This window comes from Zootoca vivipara, chromosome 1 (genome assembly GCF_965207765.1).
Source record: "Zootoca vivipara chromosome 1, rZooViv2.hap1.1, whole genome shotgun sequence".
In the NCBI taxonomy this organism is placed as follows: Eukaryota; Metazoa; Chordata; class Lepidosauria; order Squamata; family Lacertidae; genus Zootoca; species Zootoca vivipara.
The window spans coordinates 128169872-128183535 of record NC_142582.1 but is presented as its reverse complement, the minus strand read 5'-3'; the positions used below and the strand labels follow the sequence as shown (position 1 = coordinate 128183535).

Here is a 13664-nt window from a genome sequence, read left to right as displayed (position 1 = left end):
ACTCGTAATCTGGTGAACCGGGTTTGCTTCTCTGCTCCTCCACCTGCAGCAGCTGGGTGACCTTGGGCTAGTCACACTTCTCTGAAGTCTCTCAGCCCCACTCACCTCACAGAGTGTTTGTTGTGGGGGAGGAAGGGAAAGGAGAATGTTAGCTGCTTTGAGACTCCTTTAGGTAGTGATAAAGCGGGATATCAAAGCCAAACTCTTTTCCTTCAAAGAGGAGTTTTCTCCATTACCTTGATCGCCCTGTTTGCCCTTTTTCCTGCCTCTTTCGCAATCCTACAAATCTCCTTTTTGAGCTGGGATGACCAGAGCTGAACACAGTACCCAAATGTGGTCATACCATAGATTTGAATAGTGGCATGATGATATTGCTAGCTTTATCATTGGTTGCTTTCCGAAGGAACCCAGCATGAAATTTGTCTTCTTTATACCTTGGATTCTGATGGGTCCCTTCCAACTCTTAAGATTCTATGATCCTGTGATCTCAGACTGCCTGCCTCCTGGGTGGGTTCTGTGTAATGAATTAATGCTGAGAGCCTCCCTTCCCCTTCCTGGATGTTTACATGTTATCACTGCCCCCCTCCCCATTGTCATTTGCCACGATGCCATTGCGCCCCCCCTCCCCTCTACCCTCTGGGCATCTTAAATACACGTCTAATTATTGACGATCCTTTTCGCCGTAGACCAACAAGTGCACCAGGACGCCCCGAAGATTTAAATTCCATTTAATGCTCGCTGTGCCCAGCTAATAAAACCATGTCGGGCAAGGGCTTCAATTAGCCGGCGTATCATCCGAGGCTTTCAAGTGGCTTAATGACGGCGGAGGTTGAAGAATGTGACACCCGGCGTCGTCGCTGCTTTCAGCCTCTGCTCGGTGGGTGCTTTGGGATGAAAGGTTAGTCATGTGTACCAGATGCTAAGCAACGTCTTGCATTATTCATGGGTGTCAAACAGGGAAAGGAACATTTCTGGGCTCCCTGTCGCTCAGTGGTGTATACACACACACACACACACACACATGCACATTGAACCGCCGGGGCCATTAATACACATCACTCCCAAGGGTGCTGACACTAATGATTCCAGAGCGCATGATTCCATTGACTCCGCTCCCGTGCGAAAGAACAGGCCGTCTTCATCATACGTCCTCCGCAGGGCACCCCAGGGAGCCATAAATTTCCCAGCAGTGTTGAGGCGCTTGGCATGGTTGGTTTTCCTGTCTCGGGGTCTCATTGTTTCGGCAGGCCCGGACAATGTCAAGATGATATTTCACACTGGGGCGGCAGTTGGGTACCAACTTGGTCCAGGCAGAAACCCCAAGCGCAGTTTGACTGGGGAGGGGTGAGCACCCTTCAGCCCCAGAGGAGTGGCTCTCAAGTAAAGATGTATGGGATCTGACGGCACTTATAGGAGAAGAGAGGAGGGGTTCGTCATGGTAGATTTAGGATATGAGAAGCATGTTCAGACTTAACCAGAAAAAAATGAAAACCACACAAACACTAGAGGTGCTTTAGAACCCCCTGTTTTTATTGTTCTAGACCAGGCATCCCCAAACTGCGGCCCTCCAGATGTTTTGGCCTACAACTCCCATGATCCCTAGCTAACAGGCCCAGTGGTCAGGGATGATGGGAATTGTAGTCCAAAACATCTGGAGGGCCGAAGTTTGGGGATGCCTGTTCTAGACCACTGCCCCAAACCTACCTGTTTTGGTTTTCAGTTGGTGCCAGCCCTAGATATGTAATTTTAGTTGCTTTTTTTTAAAAAAAGATTTTATCTGCACTTTAAGGATGATTACAGGTGAACCTCGGAAAATTAGAATATCGTCGAAAAGTGCATTTATTTCAGTAATGCAACTTATTATTTTTTCTTTTTCTTTTGATTTTTACAAATGCTTTCTTTTGGAAATTCCACATTAATAAAACAAACAGTTACAATAATACAAAAGTAAACATCGCTATTACATTTCATTAATTACATTCCATTTATAATTGACCCGCCTAACGACAAATAATTACAATTACAACAAATAAAGGCTTGACATGTATCGCTTTGCATGCCATGCATCTATCTCATATATTGGTTTCACCTTTTAAGTTGAATTACTGAAATAAATGCACTTTTCGACGATATTCTAATTTTCTGAGTTTCACCTGTATTTCTGAAGATTTGCTTTTTAATTGGTTTGTGGGTTTTAGCTCTGTGTTTAGCTACCCTTTCTTTTGCATACCACTTGACCAAGCTCTTTATAAATCTTCTAAACAAATGGATTTAAAAAATAATAAAGCAGCTTCTCATGATTGATACCCTCCTAGGCTCCTGTGGAAGGGAGGGGGAGAAATCAGCTCAGCTGGTGAGAGCGGGGTGATGATAACTCCAAGGTTGCCGGCTTGAACCCTGTATGGGCCACCTGCATTGCAGGGGGTTGGACTTGATGACCCTTGGGGTCCCTTCCAACTCTATAATTCTGTTGTTGTTTAGTCGTTTAGTCGTGTCCGACTCTTCGTGACCCCATGGACCATAGCACGCCAGGCACTCCTGTCTTCCACTGCCTCCCGCAGTTTGGTCGAGAACACTGTCCAACCATCTCGTCCTCTATCGTCCCCTTCTCCTAGTGCCCTCAATCTTTCCCAACATCAGGGTCTTTTCCAAGGATTCTTCTCTTCTCATGAGGTGGCCAAAGTATTGGAGCCTCAGCTTCACGATCTGTCCTTCCAGGGAGCACTCAGGGCTGATTTCCTTAAGAATGGATAGGTTTGATCTTCTTGCAGTCCATGGGACTCTCAAGAGTCTCCTCCAGCACCATAATTCAAAAGCATCAATTCTTCGGCGATCAGCCTTCTTTATAGTCCAGCTCTCACTTCCATACATCACTACTGGGAAAACCATAGCTTTAACTATACGGACCTTTGTCGGCAAGGTGATGTCTCTGCTTTTTAAGATGCTGTCTAGGTTTGTCATTGCTTTTCTCCCAAGAAGCAGGCGTCTTTTAATTTCGTGACTGCTGTCACCATCTGCAGTGATCAAGGAGCCCAAGAAAGTAAAATCTCTCACTGCCTCCATTTCTTCCCCTTCTATTTGCCAGGAGGTGATGGGACCAGTGGCCATGATCTTGTTTTTTTTTTTGATGTTGAGCTTCAGACCATATTTTGCGCTCTCCTCTTTCACCCTCATTAAAAGGTTCTTTAATTCCTCCTCGCTTTCTGCCATCAAGGTTGTGTCATCTGCATATCTGAGGTTGTTGATATTTCTTCCGGCAATCTTAATTCCGGTTTGGGATTCATCTAGTCCAGCCTTTCGCATGATGAATTCTGCATATAAGTTAAATAAGCAGGGAGACAATATACAACCTTGTCGTACTCCTTTCCCAATTTTGAACCAATCAGTTGTTCCATATCCAGTTCTAACTGTAGCTTCTTGTCCCACATAGAGATTTCTCAGGAGACAGATGAGGTGATCAGGCACTCCCATTTCTTTAAGAACTTGCCATAGTTTGCTGTGGTCGACACAGTCAAAGGCTTTTGCATAGTCAATGAAGCAGAAGTAGACGTTTTTCTGGAACTCTCTAGCTTTCTCCATAATCCAGCGCATGTTTGCTATTTGGTCTCTGGTTCCTCTGCCCCTTCGAAATCCAGCTTGCACTTCTGGGAGTTCTCGGTCCACATACTGCCTAAGCCTGCCTTGTAGAATTTTAAGCATGACCTTGCTAGCGTGTGAAATGAGCGCAATTGTGCGGTAGTTGGAGCATTCTTTGGCACTGCCCTTCTTTGGGATTGGGATGTAGACTGATCTTCTCCAATCCTCTGGCCATTGCTGAGTTTTCCAAACTTGCTGGCATATTGGGTGTAGCGCCTTAACAGCATCATCTTTTAAAATTTTAAATAGTTCAGCTGGGATATCATCACTTCCACTGGCCTTGTTATTAGCAATGCTTTCTAAGGCCCATTTGACTTCACTCTCCAAGATGTCTGGCTCAAGGTCAGCAGCCACACTACCTGAGGTGTACGAGACCTCCATATCTTTCTGGTATAATTCCTCTGTGTATTCTTGCCACCTCTTCTTGATGTCTTCTGCTTCTGTTAGGTCCTTACCACTTTTGTCCTTGATTATGGTAATCTTTGTACGAAATGTTCCTTTCATATCTCCAATTTTCTTGAACAGATCTCTGGTTTTCCCCATTCTATTGTTTTCCTCTATTTCTTTGCATTGCTCATTTAAGAAGACCCTCTTGTCTCTCCTTGCTGTTTTTTGGAAATCTGCATTCAGTTTCCTGTATCTTTCCCTATCTCCCTTGCATTTTGCTTGCCTCCTCTCCTCCGCTATTTGTAAGGCCTCGTTGGACAGCCATTTTGCTTTCTTGCATTTCCTTTTCCTTGGGATGGTTTTCGTTGCTGCCTCCTGTATAATGTTACGAGCCTCCATCCATAGTTCTTCAGGCACTCTGTCCACCAAATCTAAATCCTTAAACCTGTTCCTCACTTCCACTGTGTATTCATAAGGGATTTGATTTAGATTGTATCTTACTGGCCCAGTGGTTTTTCCTACTTTCTTCAGTTTAAGCTGGAATTTTGCTATAAGAAGCTGATGATCTGAGTTACAGTCAGCTCCAGGTCTTGTTTTTGCTGACTGTATAGAGCTTCTCCATCTTTGGCTGCAGAGATGCTGCCCATTTGGTGATATCCATGTGTAGAGTCGTCTCTTGTGTTGTTGGAATAGAGTGTTTGTGATGACCAGCTTGTTCTCTTGACAGAACTCTATTAGCCTTTGCCCTGCTTCATTTTGAACTCCAAGGCCAAACTTACCAGTTGTTCCTTTTATCTCTTGATTCCCTACTTTAGCATTCCAATCCCCTGTAATGAGAAGAACATCCTTCTTTGGTGTCATTTCTAGAAGGTGTTGTAGGTCTTCATAGAATTGGTCAATTTCACTTTCTTCAGCACCGGTAGTTGGTGCATAAACTTGGATTACTGTGATGTTAAAAGGTCTGCCTTGGATTCGTATCGAGATCATTCTGTCATTTTTGAGATTGCATCCCATTACAGCTTTTGCCACTCTTTTGTTGACTATGAGGGCCACTCCATTTCTTCTACGGGATTCTTGCCCACAGTAGTAGATATGATAGTCATCCGAACTGAATTCGCCCATTCCCTTCCATTTTAGTTCACTGATGCCCAGGATGTCAATATTTATTCTTGTCATCTCATTTTTGACCACATCCAGCTTACCTCCATCCATGGTTCTTACATTCCAGGTTCCTATGCAATATTTTTCTTTACAGCATCGGACTTTCCTTTCGCTTCCAGGCATATCCGCAACTGAGCGTCCTTTCGGCTTTGGCCCAGCCGCTTCATCAGCTCTGAATCTACTTGTACTTGTCCTCCGCTCTTCCTCAGTAGCATGTTGGACGCCTTCCGACCTGAGGGGCTCATCTTCCAGCGTCATAACTTTTATATGCCTGTTGTCTTTGTCCATGGAGTTTTCTTGGCAGGGATACTGGAGTGGCTTGCCAGTTCCTTCTCCAGGTGGATCACGTTTAGTCAAAACTCTCCACTATGACCTGTCCATCTTGGGTGGCCCTGCATGGCATAGCTCATAGCTTCTCTGAGTTATTCAAGCCCCTTCGCCACGACAAGGCATTGATCCATGAAGGGTTCTATGATTCTATAAACCAGTAGTAGATTTCTGTGCAGTGCAATCCTGTGGATGTCTACTCACAAGCATGCCCTCATTAAATTCAGTGAGACTTACTCATGGGTAAGTATGCAAAGACTGAAGCCTTGGCAAAAAAAAATTGTTACTGGAAATGTTTTTGTTGAAGGTGCTGTTATTAATTTTTATTTTATAAGCTTTTTTTTTTTCTTTTGCAGGGCTCCTTGAGCTGTCCAAAGTGGCACAGAAATGTTTCAAAGGCACAGAAATGTTTCAAAGGCGAATGAAAATGTCATTCTTGGGAAGAATAGCAGCAATTAAGATGAACGTGTTACCTAAGATGTTATTCCAATTCCAAACTATACCTATTGTAAAAGGAACAAGACAATTCAAAGAGTGGCAGAAGATTTTGACGAGATTTGTCTGGCAGGGGGAAAAGCCAAGAATAAAATATAAAATTTTGGTGGACAAAAAAAGAAAGAGGTGGATTCTCCATGCCAGACCTGAGGTTATATTATGAAGCATCTTGTATGTGCTGGATAAAAGAATGGATAACATTAAGAAATACTGACCTGTTAGACTTAGAAGGATTTAATAATAGATTTGGATGGCATGCATATCTATGGTATGATAAAAAAGGCCCACAAAGGATTCACAAACCATGTGATAAGAAGATCTCTGTACGAGGTGTGGGAAAGAAATAAAATGCTGTTAGAAACTAAAACTCCATGGTGGATTTCACCAGCAGAGGTATTGACGGTTAAGAAAGTAAACATGGAAGGGAGGAGGGCCATGTATGAGGAAATCTTGACAAAAACAGACAAGGGCTGGAGGTTGAAACCTTATGAAGAAATTAAAGACATGTTAACAGGATGGATACAATATCACCAAATTAATTATGTACTTAGAGATGATAGAAAAATGGGTTTTGAGGACAAAAGGTCCAAATTTCAGATAGAAGTGCTAGAGGGTAAAATTAAACTTTTGTCAAAAATGTATGATTTGTTGTTAGAATGGTATACAAAAGATGAACTGACAAAAGAGGTGATGATAAAATGGGCAAAGGATTTTGGGCATAATATTGAATACGACGCGTGGTTGAAATTATGGAACCAAACTTTGAGATTTACAGCATGTACTGCCTTGAAAGAAAATGTATATAAGATGATGTATAGATGGTATTTAACATCAGTAAAACTGGCTAAAATGTATAGAATGAGTGGTAAAGCATGCTGGAAGTGTAAAGAGAAGGATGGGGAATTTTATCATATGTGGTGGACATGCGACAAAGTTAAAAGATTTTGGGAGATGTTATATAATGAATTGAAAAAGATTTTTAAATATACTTTTCCCAAAAAACCGGAGGCATTTTTGTTAGGGATTATGGGAGGAGTGATTATGAAAGAAGATCAAGTATTGTTTATGTATGCGACAACCGCGGCTAGGACACTGTTAGCCCAAAAATGGAAACTTCAGGAACTACCAACAATTGAAGAGTGGCAGATGAAAATGATAGACTATGCTGAATTAGCTAGACTGACTTGCAAAATCCGAGACCAAGGAGAGACAAGGTTCCAAAAAGACTGGAGTAAATATGTGGACTATATAGAGAAAAACTGTAGAAGTTTAAAAAACACTTGCAGGATTGAAATAAATCCTACGAATTGACTGAAAAAAGACAATAAGGAACTGCAAAAAAGGAGTTAATAAGAAATCCGCATGAAGGGAGGGAGGGAAGTCACAGCTCGGCAGAGCAAGGTGAAAGAGGGGAATATAAGATGTATTGTATAAAAGATTGATTTTTATTTTGTTTCGCTGTTAATTGGAAAAATTGAATAAAAACTATTTGGGGGAAAAAAGAAATGTTTCAAAGGCAATTCTCTTTCAAACCAGTCATTAAGACGGATGGTTACTACGGTTTGGCCGTGGTCAGAGGCTACGCCTTGATAGCTCATTCAAAGCACGTTCCCCAGCCGCAAAGAATTCTGGACGCTGTAGTTTGTTAAGACTTGCTGGGAATCGCAAGTCTGCAAGGGGTAAACTAAAGTGCCCAGAATCCTTTGAGGGAAAGAATGTACTTTGAATATGCCTTCAAGGTTTGGTGTGTATAGAGCCCGGCATCAGAAGAACCAGGCCTGTAGTGATGATATAATAAAGCAGGGGTCAGCAAACTTTTTCAGCAGGGGGCCGGTCCACTGTCCCTCAGACCTTGTGGGGGCCGGACTATATTTTGAAAAAAAATATATGAACGAATTCCTATGCTCCACAAATAACCCAGAGATGCATTTTAAATAAAAGGACACATTCTACTCATGTAAAAACACCAGGCAGGCCCCACAAATAACCCAGAGATGCATTTTAAATAAAAGGACACATTCTACTCAGTAAAAACATGCTGATTCCCGGACCGTCCGCGGGCCGGATTTAGAAGGTGATTGGGCCGCATCCAGCCCCCGGGCCTTAGTTTGGGGACCCCTGTAATAAAGCGATTGATGCACCACCCTGAACCACAAGGGACAAATGGATGGATGAGTTTTGCAAGAATGGGAGGATGTATGAATTGGCGTTAAGGACAACATGTTCCGTCATTCACAGCTGTGTTTAGATGACGCTCTTGTGTGCAGTTTCCTTCTTCACGCTGCAATATAATTCTCATCCGGATGGCGCAGGGTTTTTTGCTGCGGTGTGTTCAAGACACTGCCGCAACTCAAAGTCTCCGATCAGGTGCACAAGCGATGTTTGTGCTGGGAATTGCAAACTCCCCGGAGTTCAGCATCTGCTATGAGCTGCGCTGATAAGAAAGTGATACTCACAAAAGCACCTGCTTCCAGAAAGATGAGGTTGCCTGATTGCTGTGGCATCTAGCAAGTTTCACACCATCAGTATTATAGTATTAGAAATTGTATTAAAGAATATAAGATAGGAGAATGGAATAGAAGGGATTAAAATAGGGTATAGAAAGTATAAGGTAAGAGCATTTGCGGACGACATAATCATCACCACCGAAAATCCACTGGAAAGTATCCCCAAGGCATTGGAAAAAATAAACGAATTTGGAGAATTGGCGGGGTTCAAAATAAATTGTAAAAAAAAGTGGCATTTTGACAAAAAATTTAGAGGAATTGGATCGAAAAAAACTACAAGAATTAACAGGAATTGAAATTAGGAAAAAAATAAAATATTTAGGGATTTATATGACAGCCAATAGAATCTTCCAATTCTGGGGGGCTCAAAATGCTTTGACAATTGGAAAAAGGATATCAGTAAATTTATCTGGGAAGGAAAAAGACCAAGGATCAAATATAAAGTATTAATAGATAAAAGAGAGAGAGGAGGGCTAAGCCTACCAGATTTAAAATTATATCACGACGTGGCTGCATTATATTGGTGAGGTGCAATTGCCTTGGGTGCAACCAGGAGGAAAATGGGCACCCGAAATCATGACATAATCAGGGATGCAATCTAATTAAGGAAATCGTAGCTGGTTCATCATAAGAGTTTCACAGCACAATCTTATACACGCTTACCCAGAGGCAAGTCTCGCTGTATTCAGAGGGGGCTTTCTGTGTAATAAAGGAGGGCTGAGCTTCACAGTGGAGGGTCTTCATTGCATGCAGGAGGGAATACCCCATACCTGAAACCCTAGGCCATGGGTAGGCAAACTAAGGCCCAGGGGCCGGATCCGGCCCAATCACCTCCTAAATCCGGCCCATGGACGGTCCGGGAATCAGCTTGTTTTTACATGAGTAGAATGTGTCCTTTTATTTAAAATGCATCTCTGGGTTTTTTGTGGGGCATAGGAATTTGGTCATTTATTCCCCCCCCCAAAAAAATGTAGTCCGGCCCCCCACAAGATCTGAGGGACAGTGGACCGGCCCCCTGCTGAAAAAGTTTGCTGACCCCTGCAGAGAGTCACTACTAGCCTGTGAAGCCCATACTGAACTAAGATGGACTGTGAAGAATCCAGTATGCAAGGAGCTGCCATAAAGCCAGGAGGTGTAAGTTAGGCTGCCGTAAAGTTACATCAGATCCAAACCTTGTTTAACATCAGGGCTGCTGTTCCTGAGGCCCGGCTTAAGTCTAACAGAAGAAAAACTAGCTTTTAAAATAGTGCTCTCTGTTGCGTTGCCCAGTAATGTAACTGAACAGTTTAGGATCCTACCTATGTCTCCTCCCTCTGCTTCTGCAACACCCTTGAAATACCCCTTTTGGGGGACTTACACTGGCCTCTGCTTAACCCCTTCAACTCAGCCAGCTCAGACCTGGTTGAGTGACAGGAGCGAGCCAGCAGCAAATCACACCATAGAATCCTTGAATCGTAGAGTTGGAGGGGTCCCGCGGGTCACCTAGTCCAACCCCCCTGCAATGCAGGAATCTCAGCTCAAGCATGCATAACTCTGCACAGACTTGACGAAGTGTCCAGGCTAATGAACATAGCAGCTCATCCCCACAGCTCTTGCCCCATAGATTAGTTGCCGAAATGAAAGGCTCCATCTCCTCAGGATTTTACCCAAGCAGTCGGAGACTATGCCTACATGAAGCCAAGCTCTCCTTCGCCCTTTTCATACCCCTTCTGGTTCTAGGAGACCAGCAGGGAGGGGAGCTTGTCACAGCAGGAGGGGGAGACACCCGTGACTCTTCACCAGTCTGACTCATCTCTGCCTCCTGGCCTCCCTCCTCTCCTGCTTCTGGACTTCTCCTGCCACAGCCTCTCCCTGCTTGCTCTCACTAAGTCCTGTTACCTCTACAGCTTCTGACACCCCCCTCTTCCCAATCTTCTCCCTCTGACCACTCACCAACCCCCAGGCTCTGAGCCTTCTCCCTCAGGGGTTCCCCAGCAGGGCCGTCTTACCCATAGGCGCTAGGGGTGCGAGGCACCAGGGTGCCAGGCTGAGAGTCCGGGGCCTGAGAGTTGAGTCCGGGGAAGAGCCTGCCTGACGGTCGGAGCGCCGCGATGGGCTCTTCTGCTGCAGGTGGCTCTGCGCTGCGAGTTTGGGGGCAGCCGAGCCAGCGAGACGCTGAGGTGGCCAGCCGGCTCCGCCCTCCTGCGCGCCTGGGACTGGGCAACCTGGGGGGGCTGCATATGCTTAGGACAGCCTGTTCCCCAGCTGGTTCCTCCCACCATTCCTCTTTGTCCAACCAGTCCATGACACTGAGTCAGGATGGGCAAATATCTTCAGCTCAGCCAAGGTTGGGATTGGGAAGTTAGTGGTGGCTGAGCTGGGAATCAGCTGGCCGAGCTGAAGTTCCTCTGCACCCTAAACTTCTCATCCTAGTGGATCTTGCCACGTTATTGTCCCCTTAGTCAAGTAATGTACTGATTAAATTTCTATAAATTTACATCAGGGTAAAGAAGAAGAAGAAGAGTTTGGATTTGATATCCCGCTTTATCACTACCCTAAGGAGTCTCAAAGCGACTAACATTCTCCTTTCCCTTCCTCCCCCACAACAAACACTCTGTGAGGTGAGTGGGGCTGAGAGACTTCAGAGAAGTGTGACTAGCCCAAGGTCACCCAGCAGCTGCATGTGGAGGAGCAGAGACACGAACCCGGTTCCTCAGATTACGAGTCTACCGCTCTTAACCACTACACCACACTGGCTCTCTAAGTAAAGGCAATACTTGAAAATAATAGATAATGTATTCAGAAGGTTGGGGTGGAAGCCAATGTTGGGTTGTGGTTAGAGTGTCAAACTAGGACCAGGGAGACCGGGGGTTCGAATCCCTACTTGGCCATGAAGTTCACTGGGTGACCTTGGGCCAGTCATTGCCTCTCAGCCTAACCTACCTCACAGGGTTGTTGTGGGGGATTAAATGAGGTGGGAGGAGAATCCTATGTACCACCTTGATCTCCTGGGGTGGGGAAGTGGGCTATAAAGAGGGCAATTGATAGATAAATAAGAATCATTTGTGCTCACTCAGGTCTTAACTCCTGGAGGGGACGGCACAAGACTGAGAGCCTGCTCTGGGTGTACAAATGAGCAATTAAACCACTAATAGATTCCACAGTCCCTGTCCGGGGTTCCCTGATTTAGATGCACATTCATATTTCCCTGGATGAGAAGCATTTAATTGGGGAGAGTTTCAGCATTGCATTTTATAGACCCAGGAGTGCTACCAAGCCTAAAGATGGGCTTTAAGGCCTGATTGCACTTCTGTTAATGACCTCCTGATTAGCAACCTTATAATTGGTTTGCTTTTTTTTTAATAGCAGGCTTGGTTGGGAGGGGAAGGAAGACCATCAGCCCCACAGCTGGGGCCATGTTGAAGCCTCCTGTCTCCAGCCAGTAGAAAATACCAAGGGCTGCAAAAAAAAAAAAAAGGAAATCCAGACCAAAAAAAATTGTTGATCAAATCTAAAGAAGAGATAAAGGGATTTTTAATGAAATTGCCCAAAATATCAACACTTCTGACATCGACCTTACCGTCTTCCCAGTGCAGCACTAGGGAAAAATCTCCTTTTGGAGCCACTAAGTGGTAATAGTAATGAAATTGCTGTTTAGTGCAATCCTGTGTGTGTCTACTCAGAAGTAAGTCCCTACTGAGTTCCGTGAGACTTACTCATGTTGGGTAAGTATGCAAAGGATGAAGCCGTAGTTGTCAGAAGCTGATGCCACTGACCCAAGTTCATCCATTTTGAAGTAATTGAACTAAACCTTTTCAATTGGATTTTGAATAAATGTGCAATTAATTGTTACTGCTTTGAATTTTATTGGGCTATTATTATCTTTCTTAGTGGGCTGTGCAAACCATTCTCCTGAAGAATGATTTTTACAGGCTAGGGTAGGGGTCACTGGGGATGACTTTATGGAACCGAGGAGGCAGTAGGCTAAATTTTTTGGGGACCCATTGGACTAGACAATAGTGAGATAAATGGCCTGCTCAGTTTAAGGCAGCTTCATAGGTTCTCATGAAGTTAAATCCAGCAACAGGAGATAACATGATTGCAAAGAAATTAAAAGTGAAAGCAGAATTTAAATTTGAAAGGACATGGGGAAATGTGGGAAGACTAGAAGCTTTTACCACATAAGATGGTTATGGGAAGCTATAAACATCTTTCGGGACATTAGCACAATTACTCCACAGTCAGTTCTTTGTACCCTGAAATTAGCTCCGCTAACTACGGTAATTTTGATGGGGAGAACTGAGTGTGTTGCATTTCTGTCTGAGGAATGAGACAACTACCTGCATGCAGTTCATTCGGTAGGTCAGACTGTTCCTGTAGAAGGAAGGATGAGATCAGGCAGACACAAAATGCAGTTTGGGGGCCACATTTGGCGAGGGGGGTTGGCGACGGAACTGGAACTGTCCACTCCTCCCCTGCCTGCCACAGCTGAAGTGCCTTTCTCCAGCGCTACTTTCAGAACTCTTTTCCTTACTTGGACTACACATCCAAACTCCACACAACCGGGGTGAGGGAGGTTTGGAGGTCACCCGCAGAATTGTATTGTAGGCCCCAGCTCATCTCTCCTGAAACTGTTCGCCTCAGGCTTCTGCTATTCTGCCTGTTTAACATATCCCCCTTCCCACTCCCAAAAGGTTTTCGTAAAACAAAAGCAATTATCAGAACCCAGCTACCTCTGTGCCTTCACCTTGAAATGAGCCCAATTAATTTCCATGCATTTTACAGTAATGTATGCATTAGAGATGACAGCTTGCTTTGTGGCACCCTCCCCTTCTTTCTTAGAAAAGCCTGCCTCTGCCTTTTAATTAAAACGGGGATTTCATTTCATATCATTCCTTTCTTTCTTTCTTTCTTTCTTTCTTTCTTTCCCTTCTTATTTGGAGAAGTTCCTCCAGGAAGCCACCCACAGAGCTCAAGGCCCCTCTCGGGTGCACCGGAGTGCCACAGCCTTTTAAGGGGAAAAGGGGGGGGAGAGAAAAAGCCGTTCCATACAATAATTAGTGTCATCCCAAATTCATATTTATGCTGCTAATTGCAGGGCTAAGTGAATCTGCAGTTTAGCCACAGACGAATCAGCCTAAGTAAACACAGAAGCAACCGGAGCACACACAG

The 13664-nt window shown here is 44.4% G+C and overlaps 1 protein-coding gene and 1 long non-coding RNA gene across 2 annotated transcripts in view; both read left to right on the top strand.

Annotated features, from left to right (window-relative positions):
• Positions 1 to 13664, top strand: part of DACT1 (dishevelled binding antagonist of beta catenin 1) — a 63454-nt gene that overhangs the window by 22609 nt on the left and 27181 nt on the right. The window lies entirely within an intron of this gene.
• Positions 687 to 7600, top strand: LOC148687755 (uncharacterized). The gene is made up of 3 exons (XR_015951109.1): positions 687 to 898; positions 5868 to 5909; positions 7523 to 7600. It is a non-coding gene; the product is annotated as an uncharacterized LOC148687755 (long non-coding RNA).